Raw genomic sequence first — 15686 nt, forward strand, 5'->3', positions numbered from 1 at the left:
AGAAATTGCACACTAATTTTTAAAAGGGCTACTTAAAAGAACAAGGTGAAAACCATCGATGTGGAAGCTAGACTTCTTTTGATCTACTCAGGTCTTATACTCAGTTTTGACTTTGGGATCTTGTAAATACATAATTATTTTTAAAAGAAAATGACAAAGCACTTCCTACAAAGGAAAAAAACGCCATGAATCAAAGTATATCTCAAGTTACTGGCATAACATATGGAAAAATAAGAAACTGACTTTAAAACTGATGATTTTGGCTGTATATCCTTAGTGTGATACAGGCTAAGAACAGAAAAGAATGGCAGAAAAACCAAGCTGCATTCAGTAACAGTAGTTGTTAGTAATAATACTGGTATTGTTATTTAGATGTTGTTGTATGTATATTTTACATATTTTGTGCATATAAAGTAGCAAAGAAGTCAATGTTGTTAGAAACCAGATCTTTGGTGAAAGATAAAGATATGCAAGTATGAAATCAATGAAGTTAGGTGTAAATTTCATAAGCGATTATTTGAATCGGCAATGGTAGTGTGATTAATCATTAATTTTTCTTATTCTATAAAATAAATATATCGTAACTGTGTTCACTGAAAAGGTCAATAAGTAATGATAATCCAATGGTTATGAGCAGCTCTTGTGTTCAGATTCACAGTTTAAAGGCCATTGTCCACTAAGAGTAGCCAGGATTCCTTGAGGAAATGACTCATGTTAGAACTGGGGCAAGGATTGTAAGATGAGCTTGAGGTGTTTTATAATGACAGAAAGCGAGGTAGCCATCAAATACTACTGAAGTTATGTGAAAAGAACCCAAGAGCAAGGATGAAGGGGGACCCTTTGGCCAAAGATGGAACAACTTGGACTTAAAAAAGAATAATGACTAATGGATTGAAACACATCTAATATCCACAAGCCCATGAATTCACTTATGGTAATACTAAAAAAGTAAAATAAAAATCTCTCCTCATTCACGCTTATATCACTTAAGGCGCTAAATATTTATTTTAAAATTGGTAAAAGGGGAAAAAAGCAAACGTTTATTCTAGTATAAATTTCAGGGTACCCAGATAGTTTGTAAGGGCAGCAAATGTCACAGAACTAGTAGAATTAGGAAGTTACTGTTCACAGCTCCTAATGAAACTCTGGGACTAGACAACAGTCATTCATGGCTATTGGAATTATGAAGAGGAACATTGATGGGAAACTTATAATGGCTGGATCAAGCTAACAAAACCTGAACCCACTGATTGTCTTAACATCATTGAAAGGGAGACAACCAGATGCCATGTGCCTCGATGCAATGCAACAGGAAATACACACGTCGATGAAATATTCTTGCACAAAAACTGACCCTAAATCTAATCAAACTTCTAGATCTAACTTCGTGAAATGGCAAAAAAACATGGAGGACACAGAAATAGATCAAAACACCAAGTCAATATGAGCAGCAGAACTAAGGATACGGGAAATTTCACAAATGATCTAGTTTCTTCAATAAATAACTAGCACAAAGGAAATTATATAGAAGAGAGAATTGATACAGTTTTTAGAGACACTTCAATCAAATGCAATGTTGTATCTTCTTTTCAATAAACATATTGTAAAAAATATATTTAAGACAATTGGGGAAATTTGAGCATAGTTCTGTTACAGGGCGTTCATATAATTTGTCATCTAAACAGGGTAAGTTGAAGTTAAAGGAGGCACTTCTAATAGTTATGCTGGTACAAAGGTGTAAACTGGGTCTGTCCCAAGCAAATTTGATTATCCTAGTATCATACAACTTAGTGGAATTATTGTTAATTTGATAGTGTTATTATGTTTGTTTTTTAACATATTAGTTTCAGCTATACAACATTATGATTCAATATATGTATTGCAAAATAATCACCACAAGAAGTCTGGTTAATGTCCATCACCACACAGTTAAATGTTTTTTCTTGTGATAACTTTTAAAATGTACTCTCTTAGCAACTTTCAAATAGATAATACAATGTTTCTTAATTATAGTCACCATGCTGTACATTACATGCCCAGGACATATTTATTTCAAAGCTAGAAGTTTATGCCGTTTGACCGCCTTCACCCGTTTCGTCTGCCCCCTTCTCCGCCTCCGGCAATCACCCATCTGTCCTGTTTCTATGAACTTGTTCTTTATAAAAACGCTTTCATGTTTTTTTAAAAATTATTTGTTAGTAAAGCAGTCCTCAAATTTTTTAGCGTCAGAAGCCTTTACACACTTTAAAAATTATTGAGTCATACTCACAAAGATAACTGGAATCTAAAAGACTGAAAAATTTTGGTAAGGATGTGGAGACGGTGAAACACTCACAGAGTGGTGGTTGAAATGTAAAATGGTGCAGCTGTTGTGGAAAGCAGTTTGATGGTTAGATTGCATGCGTGCGTGCATGCCAAGTCGCTTCAGTTGTGTCTGACTCTTCACGACCCTATGGACTGTAGCCTGCCACGCTCCTCCGTCCATGAGATTCTCTAGGCAAGAATACTGGAGTGGATTGCCATGCCTTCCTCCAGGGGATCTTCCTGACCTGAGATCGAACCCACATCTCTTACATCTCCTGCATTGGCAGGCAGGTTCTTTACTACTAGCACTACCTGGGGAGCCCCCTATATATAGAATAGCAAAGAAGTAATCATATGAGACCCAGAAACTCTATTCCTAGGTATGTAGCAGAGAGAACAAAAAACATGTATTCATTCAAAACCTTAGATGCAAATGTTCCTAGCAACATTATTCATAATAGCCAAAAATGAAAACAAAAGCCCATCCACTGGCAAAACATGGTATGTACATGCAATGAAACACGATTCAACCATAAAAAAGAATGAGGTTTTGATATCTGCTGCAATATGAGTGAACTTTAAAGACATTATGTTAAATGAAATTAGCCAGACGCCGAATAATTGATGCTTTGGAACTGTGCTTTTGGAGAAGACTCTTGAGAGTCCCTTAGACTGCAAGGAGGTCCAAACAGTCCACCCTAAAGGAAATCAGTCCTGGGTGTTCATTGGAAGGACTGATGCTGAAGCTGAAACTCCAGTACTTTGACCACCTCATGCGAAGAGTTGACTCATTGGAAAAGACCCTGATGCTGGGAGGGGTTGGGGGCAGGAGGAGAAGGGGACCACAGAGGATGAGATGACTGGATGGCATCACTGACTCGATGGACGTGGGTCTGAATGAACTCTGGGAGTTGGTGATGGACAGGGAGGCCTGGCGTGCTGCGGTTCATAGGGTCGCAAAGAGTCGGACGTGACTGAGCAACTAAACTGAACTGATGGATTTCATTTATATGAAATACCCAGGGTAGACACATCAGTGAAGTCATAAAGGGATTGAGGAGGAACTTCCCTGGTGGTCCAGGGGTTACGACGTTGTGCTTCTAATGCAGAGTGCACAGATTTGATCCCTGATGGGGAAGCTGAGATCTCACATGCCTCTTAAGTGCAGCCAAGAAAAAAAGAAAAAAAGTCTGGTTGAGGAGAACAGAGAGTTGACAGTGGCTGTTAAGAGCCATGGGGTTTCTTTTTAGAGTGATAATAATGTTCGAAAATTAACTAGTGGTAATGGTTGCCCAACTTGTAAATATACTAAAATCTACTGAATTATATACTCTAAATGGCCAGTCCTATGGTATGTGATGGAGGAGGAGATAGCAACCCACTCCAGTATTCTAGCCTGGAGAATCACCTGGACAGGGGAGCCTGGCAGGCTATAGTCCACGGGGTTGCAAAGAGTCAGACACGACTGAAGCAACTGAGCAACATGGTATGTGAATTAAATATCAATTTAAAAACTAATTTTAAAAAGTATTGAGGATTCCACATTGCTTTTCTTTATGTTAGATATTATTTTGATAGATATATTTTTCTATGCAAGAAATGAAAACTGACAAAATTTTCATATATCCATTGAATTGCTTAAAATATGGCAATAATAACCCCATTCATTATAAGTTAACTAAAATTTATTTTTATGAAAATCAGTTCTATTTGTCAAGATAAAACGAAAATCAAGAAGAGTAGAAATCTTTACCTTTTTGCAAAAAGTGAAAAAGTGTGAAAGTGCCAGTTGATCAGTCATGTCTGACTCTTTGCAACCCCATGAACTGCAGCCTGCCAGGCTCCTCTGTCCATGGGATTCTCCAGACAAGAATCCTGAAGTGGGTTGCCATTTCCTTCTCCAGGGGATCTTCCTGACCTGGGATCGAACCCACATCTCTTACATCTCCTGCATTGGCTGGATCTTCCCAGCCTAGGGATCAAACCCATGTCTCCTCTCCTGCGTGGCAGGCAGATTCTTTACTGTCTGAGCCCCCAGGGAAGCCCACATTTTTAGGTAAACATTTCTGTAAATATTTTCAGCTGTCATATCTGGTTTAATAGGAGAAAGCTGGATTCTCAGATCTGCTGCTTCATCCAGTCTGTTGAAAAACTCCATCATACTTTCATGAAAGAATAAGAATGAAAAAGATAGACAATATATTAATATTATTATAAAAATAGTTTTGACCTGGCAGACCTCCTAATAGAGTCTTGGGAAAACTCAGGGGGCTCCAGATCATACTCTGAGAACAGCACCTGGAAATTCACACAAGAGTCGGATACAACTGAGGCGATTGAGCACGCGTGCATGAACCATTGATATCAGTTGATATCTAGGATTCACACTGAAATACTTCAGAAAGAGGGGTGGTGGGCAGAAGTGATTGAGAGAGAGAGATGAAACAAGATTATCAACATGTTGAATCTGGGTAGTGGATCATGGGTGTTCTTATCAGCCTCTCTAATGTAAGTCTGAAATTTTCCATAATACAAGATGTGCTGTTGCTCCTATTTTAATCAGTGTTGGTTTAAGGGCTTCCCAGGTGGCCCTAGTGGTAAAGAATCTGCCTGCTAATGCAGGAGACACAAGAGACTTGGGTTTGATTCCTGGGTCATTAAGATTCCTTGGAGTAGGAAATGGCAACCCACTCCAGTATTCTTGCCTGGGAAATCCCACAGACTGAGGAGACTGGCAGGCTACAATTCATGGGGTCACAAAGAGTCAGGCACAACTGAGCGTGAGTGTGCCTGCACGCACACACACCCACATACACACTACTGAGCAAAAGACCTTAAAGAAATTGGTAGGAGAGAAAAGCAAGTGACGGATTGGATAGGTAAAGATGCAAAGATGTGGGGCTTGCCTGGCAGTCCAGTGGTTACGACTTTGCCTTCCAAAGCAGAGGGTGTGAGTTTGATCCCTGGTCAAGGGCTTCCCGGATGGCTCAGTGGTAAAGAAGCCACCTGCCAGTGCAGGAAACGCAAGAGACATGGGTTTGATCCCTGTGTCGGGACGATCCCCTTGAATAGGAAATGGCAACCCACTCGGGTATCCTTGCCTGAAGAATTACAGGGATAGAGGAGCCTGGTGGGCTACAGTCCGTGAGGTTGCAAAGGGTCGACACGACTGAACACACACCCATACACACACACACACACACAGGGCGCTAAGAACTTATATGCCTCTCGGCCAAAACACCAAAACACCAAACAAGAACAATATTGAAACAAATTCAATAAAGACTTTAAAAAGTGGTGCACATTTGAAAAATAAAAAATCTTGGGACTTCCCTGGTGGTCCAGTGGCTAAGACTCTGTGCTTCCAATGCAAGGGATGAAGGTCTGATCCCTGGTCAGGGAACTAAGATCCCACATGCCATTCGGTCAAAAAATAGAAATAGACACTTTTTAAAAAAGGATACAGAGGTGAATTTGAGGAAGTTCTTGCCTTCAACAGCTTTTCATCTGCTGGAGGATGAGCTATAAAGAAGGCATTTGAGAAAAAGTGGCGCTTTTAGGGGGCGCCAGCCATTCTGCTCGGGGCCTCAAGTCCGATGTTTCCTCCTCACAGTCACCCTATGAGGCTGGCATCATTATCCCCGTCCTGCAGATGAGGAAACTGAAGCTTTGAAACTTCAAAGTTTAGAAACTTATCCAAGATCTCGCAGTGGAAAGTGGTAAAATGCGATTAAAACTGGATCTGATAAATCCCCAAGCCTTTGCTCTTCCTGGCTCTTCCTTTTCTCTGTAGACCCCCCTCTGGGAGGTGGTACCCCCTGGAACGTCACTACTACTGTGTACCTCGTGAATGGGCCCCTTCAACAGAAGCCCAGGTGGTGACATGAGGAGCCCCCAGTCTATAGGGAAAGAACTAATAATAATTAGGGCTGGTCTTTACTCTCCACCTGTCCCCTCACTCAATCTATACAACTTAACTCCTTGGAGTAGGTATGCTGTCCATGCTGCCTCCCTCTCCTCAACTCTTTCTCCTCCCCCAGCTTTTGGAAAGCAATCTGGCAACACCCCTTGAAAGACTAACTGAATTCAGTGGCAACTGTAGTCTTGAGACTCCATCAAATATAAATAACTCTATATAAGGATATGGGTTTAAGACCACAAAGGAACAAGTAGGTTCCTTGTGTGACTGTAAGGCAAAACCCTGAAGACAAAATGAACGTTCGTCAAGACACATCCCCACTGGGGAATTCCCCAGCCATTTATTAAAAGAATGAAATAGAGCTAAACCAGAGGACCAGGCAGGAGGGGTTTCCACAAGGTGTTGTGCAGTGGAGAGTGTAAGATGCAAGAGATGTCCCAGTTATCAGACAGTGCTTTAAAGTTAATGCCTTTAGGTCTTAGAATACTTGCATAAGGAAGACATATGCCAGTCTATACCCCAGAGTCTCTGCACAGATGACCGTGGATGCTGACATGGGGTAAAGAAGGAGCAGAGGAAAATGCATGAGCTTAAGAAAACCAAAACAGAAAGGGGGAAAAATGACCACATCTTTTTACAAAGCATATATGTGATTATATTTATATACTTAAGTAAAATTATGTATGAATGTGGTTATGTATATAAAGAGATTCGAGTTTTAAACCTTTCTTTTAAAGAGAAATGGAAGAATGCAGTAAATTCCAGGGATTTTGTGGCTAAACATTTAGTAGTGCCTCTCAGGTTTTCCAAGACCATAGGTCTGACGACTTAAAGTGAAAATGAAGTTTTTGCTCCCGTTTATTAAACTAAGTGTAAAAGCTGATGTCAGAAAGTGAAGAAGAACTAAAAAGCCTCTTGATGAAAGTGAAAGAGGAGAGTGAAAATGTTGGCTTAAAGCTCAACATTCAGAAAACGAAGATCATGGCATCTGGTCCCATCACTTCATGGGAAATAGATGGGGAAACAGTGGAAACAGGGTCAGACTTTATTTTGTGGGGCTCCAAAATCACTGCAGATGGTGACTGTAGCCATGAAATTAAAAGATGCTTACTCCTTGGAAGGAAAATTATGACTAACCTAGATAGTATATTCAAAAGCAGAGACATTACTTTGCCTACAAAGGTCCATCTACTTAAAGCTATGGTTTTTTAATGGTCATGTATGGATATGAGAGTTAGACTCTGAAGAAAGCTGAGTGCCGAAGAATTGATGCTTTTGAACTGTGGTGTTGGAGAAGACTCTTGAGAGTCCCTTGGACTGCAAGAAGATCCAACCAGCCATCCTAAAGGAGATCAGTCCTGGGTGTTCATTGGAAGGACTGATGCTGAAGCTGAAACTCCAATACTTTGGCCACCTCATGTGAAGAGTCGACTCATTGGAAAAGACCCTGATGCTGGGAGGGATTGGGGGCAGGAGGAGAAGGGGACGACAGAAGATGAGATGGCTGGATGGCATCACCGACTCAATGGACATAGGTTTGGGTGGACTCCAGGAGTTGGTGATGGACAGGGAGGCCTGGCGTGCTGCGATTCATGGGGTCGCAAAGAGTTGGACAAGACTGAGCGACTGAACTGAACTGAAAAGCTGATGTGATTACAGCTTGACTATATTCCAACTATGTCTTTCAAGGCTCAGATGGTCTAAACATGGTTAATAATAGGATTCTGAAACACACTGTAAGATAATTACTGCTTGCGCAGAGAAACTTTTCTGTTTATAGGGCCAAATAGAAAATGATAATATAATATTTAAACCCTTGAATACCCATGGAGAGTGAGGCAACCACTATATCCTTTTGCATATAAGGTTATAAAAATTTTAACATTGGTTATGACTATAACTCTTGGACTAAGAATATACTAATTATTTTGAAAGTTCATATGTTCATAAAACCTGTAGAACAAGCACCAAATGGCTCTTAATGAACAAAAATTCTTTTGAAACAGTATCAATTCAGTTCAGTTCAGTCGCTCAGTCATGCCCAACTCTTTTTGACCTCATGGACTGCAGCATGCCAGGTTTCTCTGTCCATCACCAACTCTCAGAGCTTGCTCAAACTCATGACAACTGAGTTGGTGATGCCGTCCTACCATCCCATCCTCTGTCGTCTCCTTCTCCTCCTGCCTTCAGTCTTTCCAGCATCAGAGTCTTTTCCACTGAGTCGGCTCTTCACATCAGGTGGCCAAAGTCTTGACGTTTCAGCTTCAGCACCAATCCTTCCAATGAATATTCAGGACTGATCTCCTTTAGGATGGACTGGTTGGATCTTCTTGCAGTTCAAGGGACTCTCAAAAGTCTTCTCCAACACCACAATTCAAAAGCATCAATTCTTTGGCACTCAGCTTTCTTTATAGTCCAACTCACATCCATATATGACTCCTGAAAAAAACATAACATTACAGAGAACTATAAAGCAAAAGAGTATTGTAAATATGGATGGAACCCAGGTCTCCAGCATTGCAGGCAGAGTCTTTACTGTCTGAGCCACCAGGGAAGCCCGTAAACATGGAACATCCATCAAAGTAACAGTTGTAGCCACGTTGAAAATGTGACTAAGTGAATTGACTTTCACTATGATATGAGCCCATGGCATCTCCAGTTATATACCTTTCTCCCTCCTAAAATTTTAGGTTCACTTGGCCTCCTTTTTGTGCCTGTGCTCTCGGTGTAATATGTCTACAATCATTTCTTTTGTTAAGGCGGTATATGATCAAAGAACATCTTCCCCACGTGCTGTTCCTTCCACAAGGGTGTGGATCCCGCGCACTTGTTTTTCCTCGAGGACCTCGTTCCAATGGCATGACCTGCCTATGTTCCCTACTCCATATGTTTCCAAAAGGCTCATTCTATTCCACTGCTAAACCGTCCTCCCTGATGCCATATTCCCCTGGAGCTACCCTCTTTCTCTGCTTAGCAAAAAGTCTATTTATTGTCTGCACCAGGTCTTAGTTGGGGCACTCAGGATCCTCGTTGCGTCTGTGGGATCATTCGTTGCTGTGCACAGACTCTAGCTGTGGCTCACCACCTCAGTAGTTGCAGCCCGTGAGCTTCATTGTTCCATGGCACGTGGGATCTTAGTTCCCCTACCAGGGGTCAAACCTGCATCCCCTTCAGTGGGTAAGGTGGAGTCTTAAGGTGGAACCTTAACCACTGAACCACCGGGGAAGTCCCTCAGCAAAATACCTTACAAAAAAAAAGAAAACAACAAACCTATTCGTGTTGTCACCAACTCCCCACTTAACATTCACTCAGATTTTTTTTTTTAATTATGAAAAGTTCACATCTGGTTGTCTCCCCTAAGTTTTTACTACTTTATAATACTTGTCTCTCTTTACAAAAAATAAAAAGCCATTGAGGAAGAAGGACCATTTCTTCCTGTAAAGGGACCAGAGCTCTGAGTTTGGCAGACTGCTTCTGTTTGGCATCATTTAAATTGTTCCTCTATCGCCCCCATTTCCTGTGAAGAGCTAGTTAGATCTAGAGGCAGGACTACAGCCAGGATCAGTCTTGAGGGGCAGGGCTGTGTCCTGACTGTATTGCAGGAGGCACGTCACTTCCCACTATTATTGATAAGAGAGAAATATCTGACATAAAGTTCCTTATCAGCCTCTCCCTTGGTGGCATTAGCAGCCATAGATGATCTCTGCTTTATTAGGGGTTGCAAAATGGTAATTTTCTAGTTTTATTTCTAATTTCTAATTTCACTTTGAAGATAGTATCTTTGTTTACAAATTGAAGGTTTGTGGCAAACTTGCGTCAAGCAAGCCCACCGGTCCTGTTTTTCTAACAGCGTTTGTTCACTTTGTATCTCCGCATCCCCTTTTGGTGATTCTCAAAGAATTAGAAGTGAAGCCTGAAGATGGGACTGAATTGCTGCAATCTCATGGGAAAAAAAAAAAAACTTTAATGGTTGAGGAGTTGCTTCCTTATGGATGAGGAAAGAAAATGGCTTCTTGAGATAGAAGCTACTCCTGGTGAAGATGCCGTGAAAACTTGAAATGACAACGAAGGATTTAGAACACAACATAAACTGAATTGGACAGAGTTTGAGAGGACTGATTCCAGTACTGAAAGAGGTGCTACTGTAGATAGATTGCTATAAAACAGCTGTGCCTGCTAGAGAGAAATGATTCATGAAAGGATGTCAATCGATGTGGCCCACTTCACTGATGTCTTATTTTAAGAAATTGCCACAGGCACCACAACCTTCAGCCACCACCACCCTGATCAATCAGCTGCCATCAAGATGCCAGTCACTTGAAATAAATTTCCTTTTTTTTATGGCTATGTGACCAACTTGATATACATTTAGATCCGCTTATTTCTTTTCCTTTTTTTTTTTTAACAATAGCTTCTTTCTTGCTTCTCATTCACTTTTCAAGATGCTCACCCAAGCCTGCACCCCCCTAAATCCAGCAAAACTGCTTTTGTTCAGGCCATCAGCGTCCCCTTCACGGCCAGATTCAGTGGACATTTTCACATCCCTCTTACCTGATTCCTAAGAAACACCCAGCTCTTGACCTTCCTCTCCTTAGCACTGTCTTCTCTTGCTTATGGGGAGCCCACCCCTCCTGGTCCTCCTCCCGTCTCTCTGTCACTCCTTTCCAGGATCATCTGCTTTTCCTGGTCTGGACAGTCTCTAGTTTCTCAGAATTCATCAGGTATCTTTTTTTTTTTTTCATCGCCGACCCTCTCTCCCAAGGTGATCTCATATTGCCCACAACCTCCAACACAGTGGGTTAGGGTTAGGGTGTCCAAACCCCACTGTGGATGTCCATACCCACCGCTGACCTTCAGAATCACACACTCAAATCTCTACCTCCTTCTATCTCCTTTTGTAGGTCTCGTGGGTAAATATTTTTTAAAAAAAAAACATATTTCTTTCTTTCTTGTTTGTCTGGACTGCAGAGCCTGCAGGATCTTAGTTACCTGACCAGAGAGCCAGCCCATGCCCCCTAGAGTGGAAGCTCAGACTCTTTTTTTTTTTTCAAATGTGAACCACTTTTAAAGTCTTTATTGAGTTTGTTACAGCACTGCTCCTGTTTTTGTGTTTTGGTTTTTTCGGCCGGGAGGCCTGGGAGACCTTAATTCCCCGACCAGGGATAGAACCTGTGACCTCTACAGTGGAGAGTCCTAACCACTAAACGGCCAGGGAATTTCCTAAACTTAACATTTCTAAATTAAAATTTGAATCCTCCTCTCTAAAGCTTTTCTTTCCATCATCTTGCTCCTTTTGAATAACCCTCCACCCACCAAGTCCTTTAGGCCGAAACCTGGCGGTCATCCTGGCTTGTTCCCTCCCTCCCATCTGGCCGCTGGCGTTCGTTCCATGCAGCACCGCGTCTCCATTGAACCACTACCTCAAGTCAGGCACTTCTGTGCTTAAATCCTATTATCACAAATTAAAACTCCTCACCCGGGCCCTGACGTGATCTGACCCCTGAGTCCCTTCAACCTCATTTTATACTGTCCTCCCCGACTTTTCACGAAGCTCCAACCACACTGGATTTGCTAATAACTCAAGCCCTGCTGAGCCTCCAAGTCCTTGCGCACCCTCTTCTGTCTGGTCTTTCTCTCCCTCTTGTCATTCTTCTGGGCTCAGAAAGGCCTTCCTGGCCTCCCTTCCACACCCCGGGCCCATTTCATCTGCGAAGGCACCGCACACTTTGTCGTGGTTGCCGTGTGTGTCTGTTCTGTTTGCCTTGTCCCTGTCTTTCCCGTTAGACTGTAAGTGTCTTAGGAGTAGGGACCGTATTGGTTTTGTGGGCTGGCGCAGGGTACAGTGGCTGCCACATGGGAGGCACTCAATATGCACTGGCAGTTGAATAAAGAGGAAAATTTTGATCTATGTACTTTTCAACATGTGACTCTAAGTACAATTATGTATATGACTTCTCTATAAGTGGCACATTCAATAGGTCTCAGCTATGCCCAGTGAAGTAAAGCAAATCTTCTCTATACGAAATGAGTGCAGAAAAACAAATATCGTATATCAACGCATATATGCGGAATCTAGAAAAATGGAACGCTTGAACCTATTTGCAGGGCAAAAATAGAAACACAGACATATGGACACAGTGAGGAAGGGGAGGGTGGGGTGAACTGGGGGATTAGGGTTGACATATACACACTGCTGCTGCTGCTGCTGCTGCTGCTGCTAAGTCGCTTCAGTCGTGTCCGACTCTCTGCGACCCCATAGACAGCAGCCCACCAGGCTCTCCCATCCCTGGGATTCTCTACCACGAGTAAATAGCTAGCAAGTGGGAACCTGTTGTATAGTACTGGGAGCTCAGCTATGTGATGACCTAGAGGGGCGGCATGGGGCCGGCAGTGGCGCGGGGAGGTCCAAGAGGGAGGGGATATATGTATACGAAGAGCTGATTCACTTCACTGTAGAGCAGAAACTAACACGACATTGTAAAGCAATATACCCCGATTTTTAAAAAATGAATGCAGCGCCTGCAACAGTCTATGCTCTGTAAAGGATGCTGTATCATCAGGACAACTCGGAGAAATCCACAAGACTTTCTCATTTCTGAGAGATCTCTCTCTTAGTCCCCTTATCTGGAAACTTGACTTTAGAAACATAAAGAGCTTATATTTGAAAGTGACTTTGAGCCTTATTACACATTCTTTTGTGTACTCTTCCTAACCACACTCCCAGGCATCTTCCACGCTCTCCATTTTACAGAGGAGAAAAGCGAGGCTTAAAGAGAGTAAGAAATAAGGCCAATGCCTCCCAGCTAATTAGAGGCAGAGTTGGGTTTAAAACCCATTCTTTGGATTCCGGTGCTGGCTCTGTTTATTCCACTCAACAAATTAACCTCATAATGAGGAGCAGAAGGGAGAGGACCCCTGGTTTCCTAAAACACAGCCCCAGTTCATCGCTGACTCTTGCCAGGTAACCATTTGTTTCTCAACCCCTGAGCCCTTACCCCTTTTAAAACAAATCACTATGAGCAAAACTCATTCACTCAAAATGGCTCTTTCTTGATTTGTGCTAGCTTCCTGCATTGTCAGCCAGGCTTTAAAGAAATTTCTTCCAATTTATATTAGTCTATAGGCATGTCGCACTTTAGAAAAAAAAAAAAACAGATTTTATATGAAGATTTTTGTGTTTCAAAGTATATGAATGAAAAAGTCCTTAGATCTCCTTTTAAAGACTTTCTTAGGCATTAAAAACTCAGACAGAGAATTCCTTTTAAATAATGAAATCCGCCTGGCACACTTAAGGCAATTATTCAATTCAGTGTGCACCGTGGCCAGAACACACAAAGCCTGGAATGCCTGGCCTGTTTCTTAATCCGAATGTATACGTTTTTAATCTTACAAACCTGTAATGAATTTGCTGCAAGACTGTTTTTGCTCTATCCTCAGCATACAATAAAGGAGGAGTCTGAGTCTTGGCTGAAGAATTAAATTGAGACCACGGCATCTTAACCACAAGGAAATGCAGAATTCCGCACCCCCCAACCCCCTAGCTTCTTCCTTTCAAAAGAGTTGCTTCAAGTGGCGCCTTAAAGATAATTCTAGCTTACTAAATTTAGGGTGTGGAAAAAGTCCAAAATGAGAATATTCCATGGGTAACTGTGCAAGCAAGGTTAATATGTGAAGGAGGAGAAGGATGTCTCACACTTTGGATGCATAGTCCTGTCTCTCTTTCTGCCTGGACACCCAGAGTATAATTTAGCAAGGTGAGATGTTACCTGAGGCAGTGAAAGGTGCTTTATGGCCACGATCACATTTTCAATATAAAAATCATTTCATATCTGAGTTGTTTCTCAAACCAGCCTGAGTCAGAGTCATTCACCACCATATATCTACCAGTTTTCAGAAAATGCTTATCTTCTTCATATGCGAGGCAGATTTCTGATTATACTCAGTTCACTTGCTTTAAAAAAAAAGTTGGCTATACAACTTAATATAAGTATGCTGCTATCTGAGGACTTCCTGGTGGTCTGATGGTTAAGGCTGTGTTTTCAACGCAGGGTACAAGAGTTCGATCCCTGGTTGGGGAGCTAAGAACCCACATGCCACAGGGTGTGGTCAAAATTTTTTCTAGTTAAAGTGTACTGGTATTTGAAGCTTGCTTTGAAATGCAATTGAACAGCACATGAACAAAGCCTAGATGGATAGATATGGGATAAAACAGAAATAGCAAAATGTTTGTTGTGGAATGCAGGTGACTCATTCTACAACTGACTCTTCAGCCTGGAAAGGATCAAAGTGGCCAGTTCCAAGGTTACTTGGAACCTGCCTCTTCGTTCCCAGGTAGCTTCCAGAGATGGTGCCCGTGAAGGCCGCTATGTGGGACTTGGACAAACGGTGCTCTCAACATCCCAACAAGCTTCACACACAACAAACTGGACACCGATAGTGATGGAGGCAGGGTCTCTGGGGACCAGAGAATGGACATCTCTGTGGTTAAATCATCTTTTCAGAAGGATGGAGGGAGGGGGTCGATCTGTGTGAGACTGATTCATGAATAATTTGGGGAGGAAGGCAAGCACTGCAGATGGGGAGAAAATTGGTGGCTCGGGGTCAAAGATAACTTAAAACAATACATTTCTGGAACGTCAGAGTCCATGATAGAGATGCATAGTTGCAACATAATATTGAATGTCACCACTAAGTTCTTGCCCCTTGGTCTTTATCCATCCACACTTAAAATACTCCAGCTTTTTTCTCATGGTCCTTTTTATAGCTTTTTTTGGTTTTGCGCAGACATAAAATATGAGCAAAGTAATCCCAGAGAGATTTGCTCAATACTGAAGAAGGCTGGGAGGATGAGTCCCGGACTGTGTACAGCTTCACTATTGCATTTTGGATTTGTAAGGATTTTTTTTTTTTTTCTGACATACCCAACTTGATAGCCACCGTGTTTCCAGATCCAGGTCTCCCACTGAAGCAAGCCTCGTTTTTCCTTTTTTGGGGTTTGGATTTCTTGGCTTCTCTCACATTGCATTATGTCCTTAATTTATCAGCATCACCATGGATCTTTGAGGCTATCAGCTGCCTTCTTGAGACTTAATGAACACATGTAATATTAAATATATAGAAACTCAGAGCTGGTCCCTGGGGTTGCTCACACAACCATTTGGCTATCAACCCCTCAGAACTGGTATATCTTTTGAACCACTGATGACAATGATGGCCCATCATGAGGGTTCTGTGATGGCTCTGGGGCTCTGTGTCATGCCAGAGAAGAGGCTGGGATGGAGAAAAAGAGGGTAAAGAGAGGAAAGTGTTCGTCACTCAGTCGAATCCGACTCTTTGTGACCTCATGGACGGCAGCCCGCCCGGCTCCTCTGTCCATGGGATTTCCCAGGCAAGAATACTGGAGTGGGTTGCCATTCCCTTCTCCAGGGGATCTTCCTGATCCAAGAATTGAATCTGCCTCCCG

Source organism: Ovis canadensis, chromosome 26 (assembly GCF_042477335.2).
Source record: "Ovis canadensis isolate MfBH-ARS-UI-01 breed Bighorn chromosome 26, ARS-UI_OviCan_v2, whole genome shotgun sequence".
Lineage (NCBI taxonomy): Eukaryota > Metazoa > Chordata > Mammalia > Artiodactyla > Bovidae > Ovis > Ovis canadensis.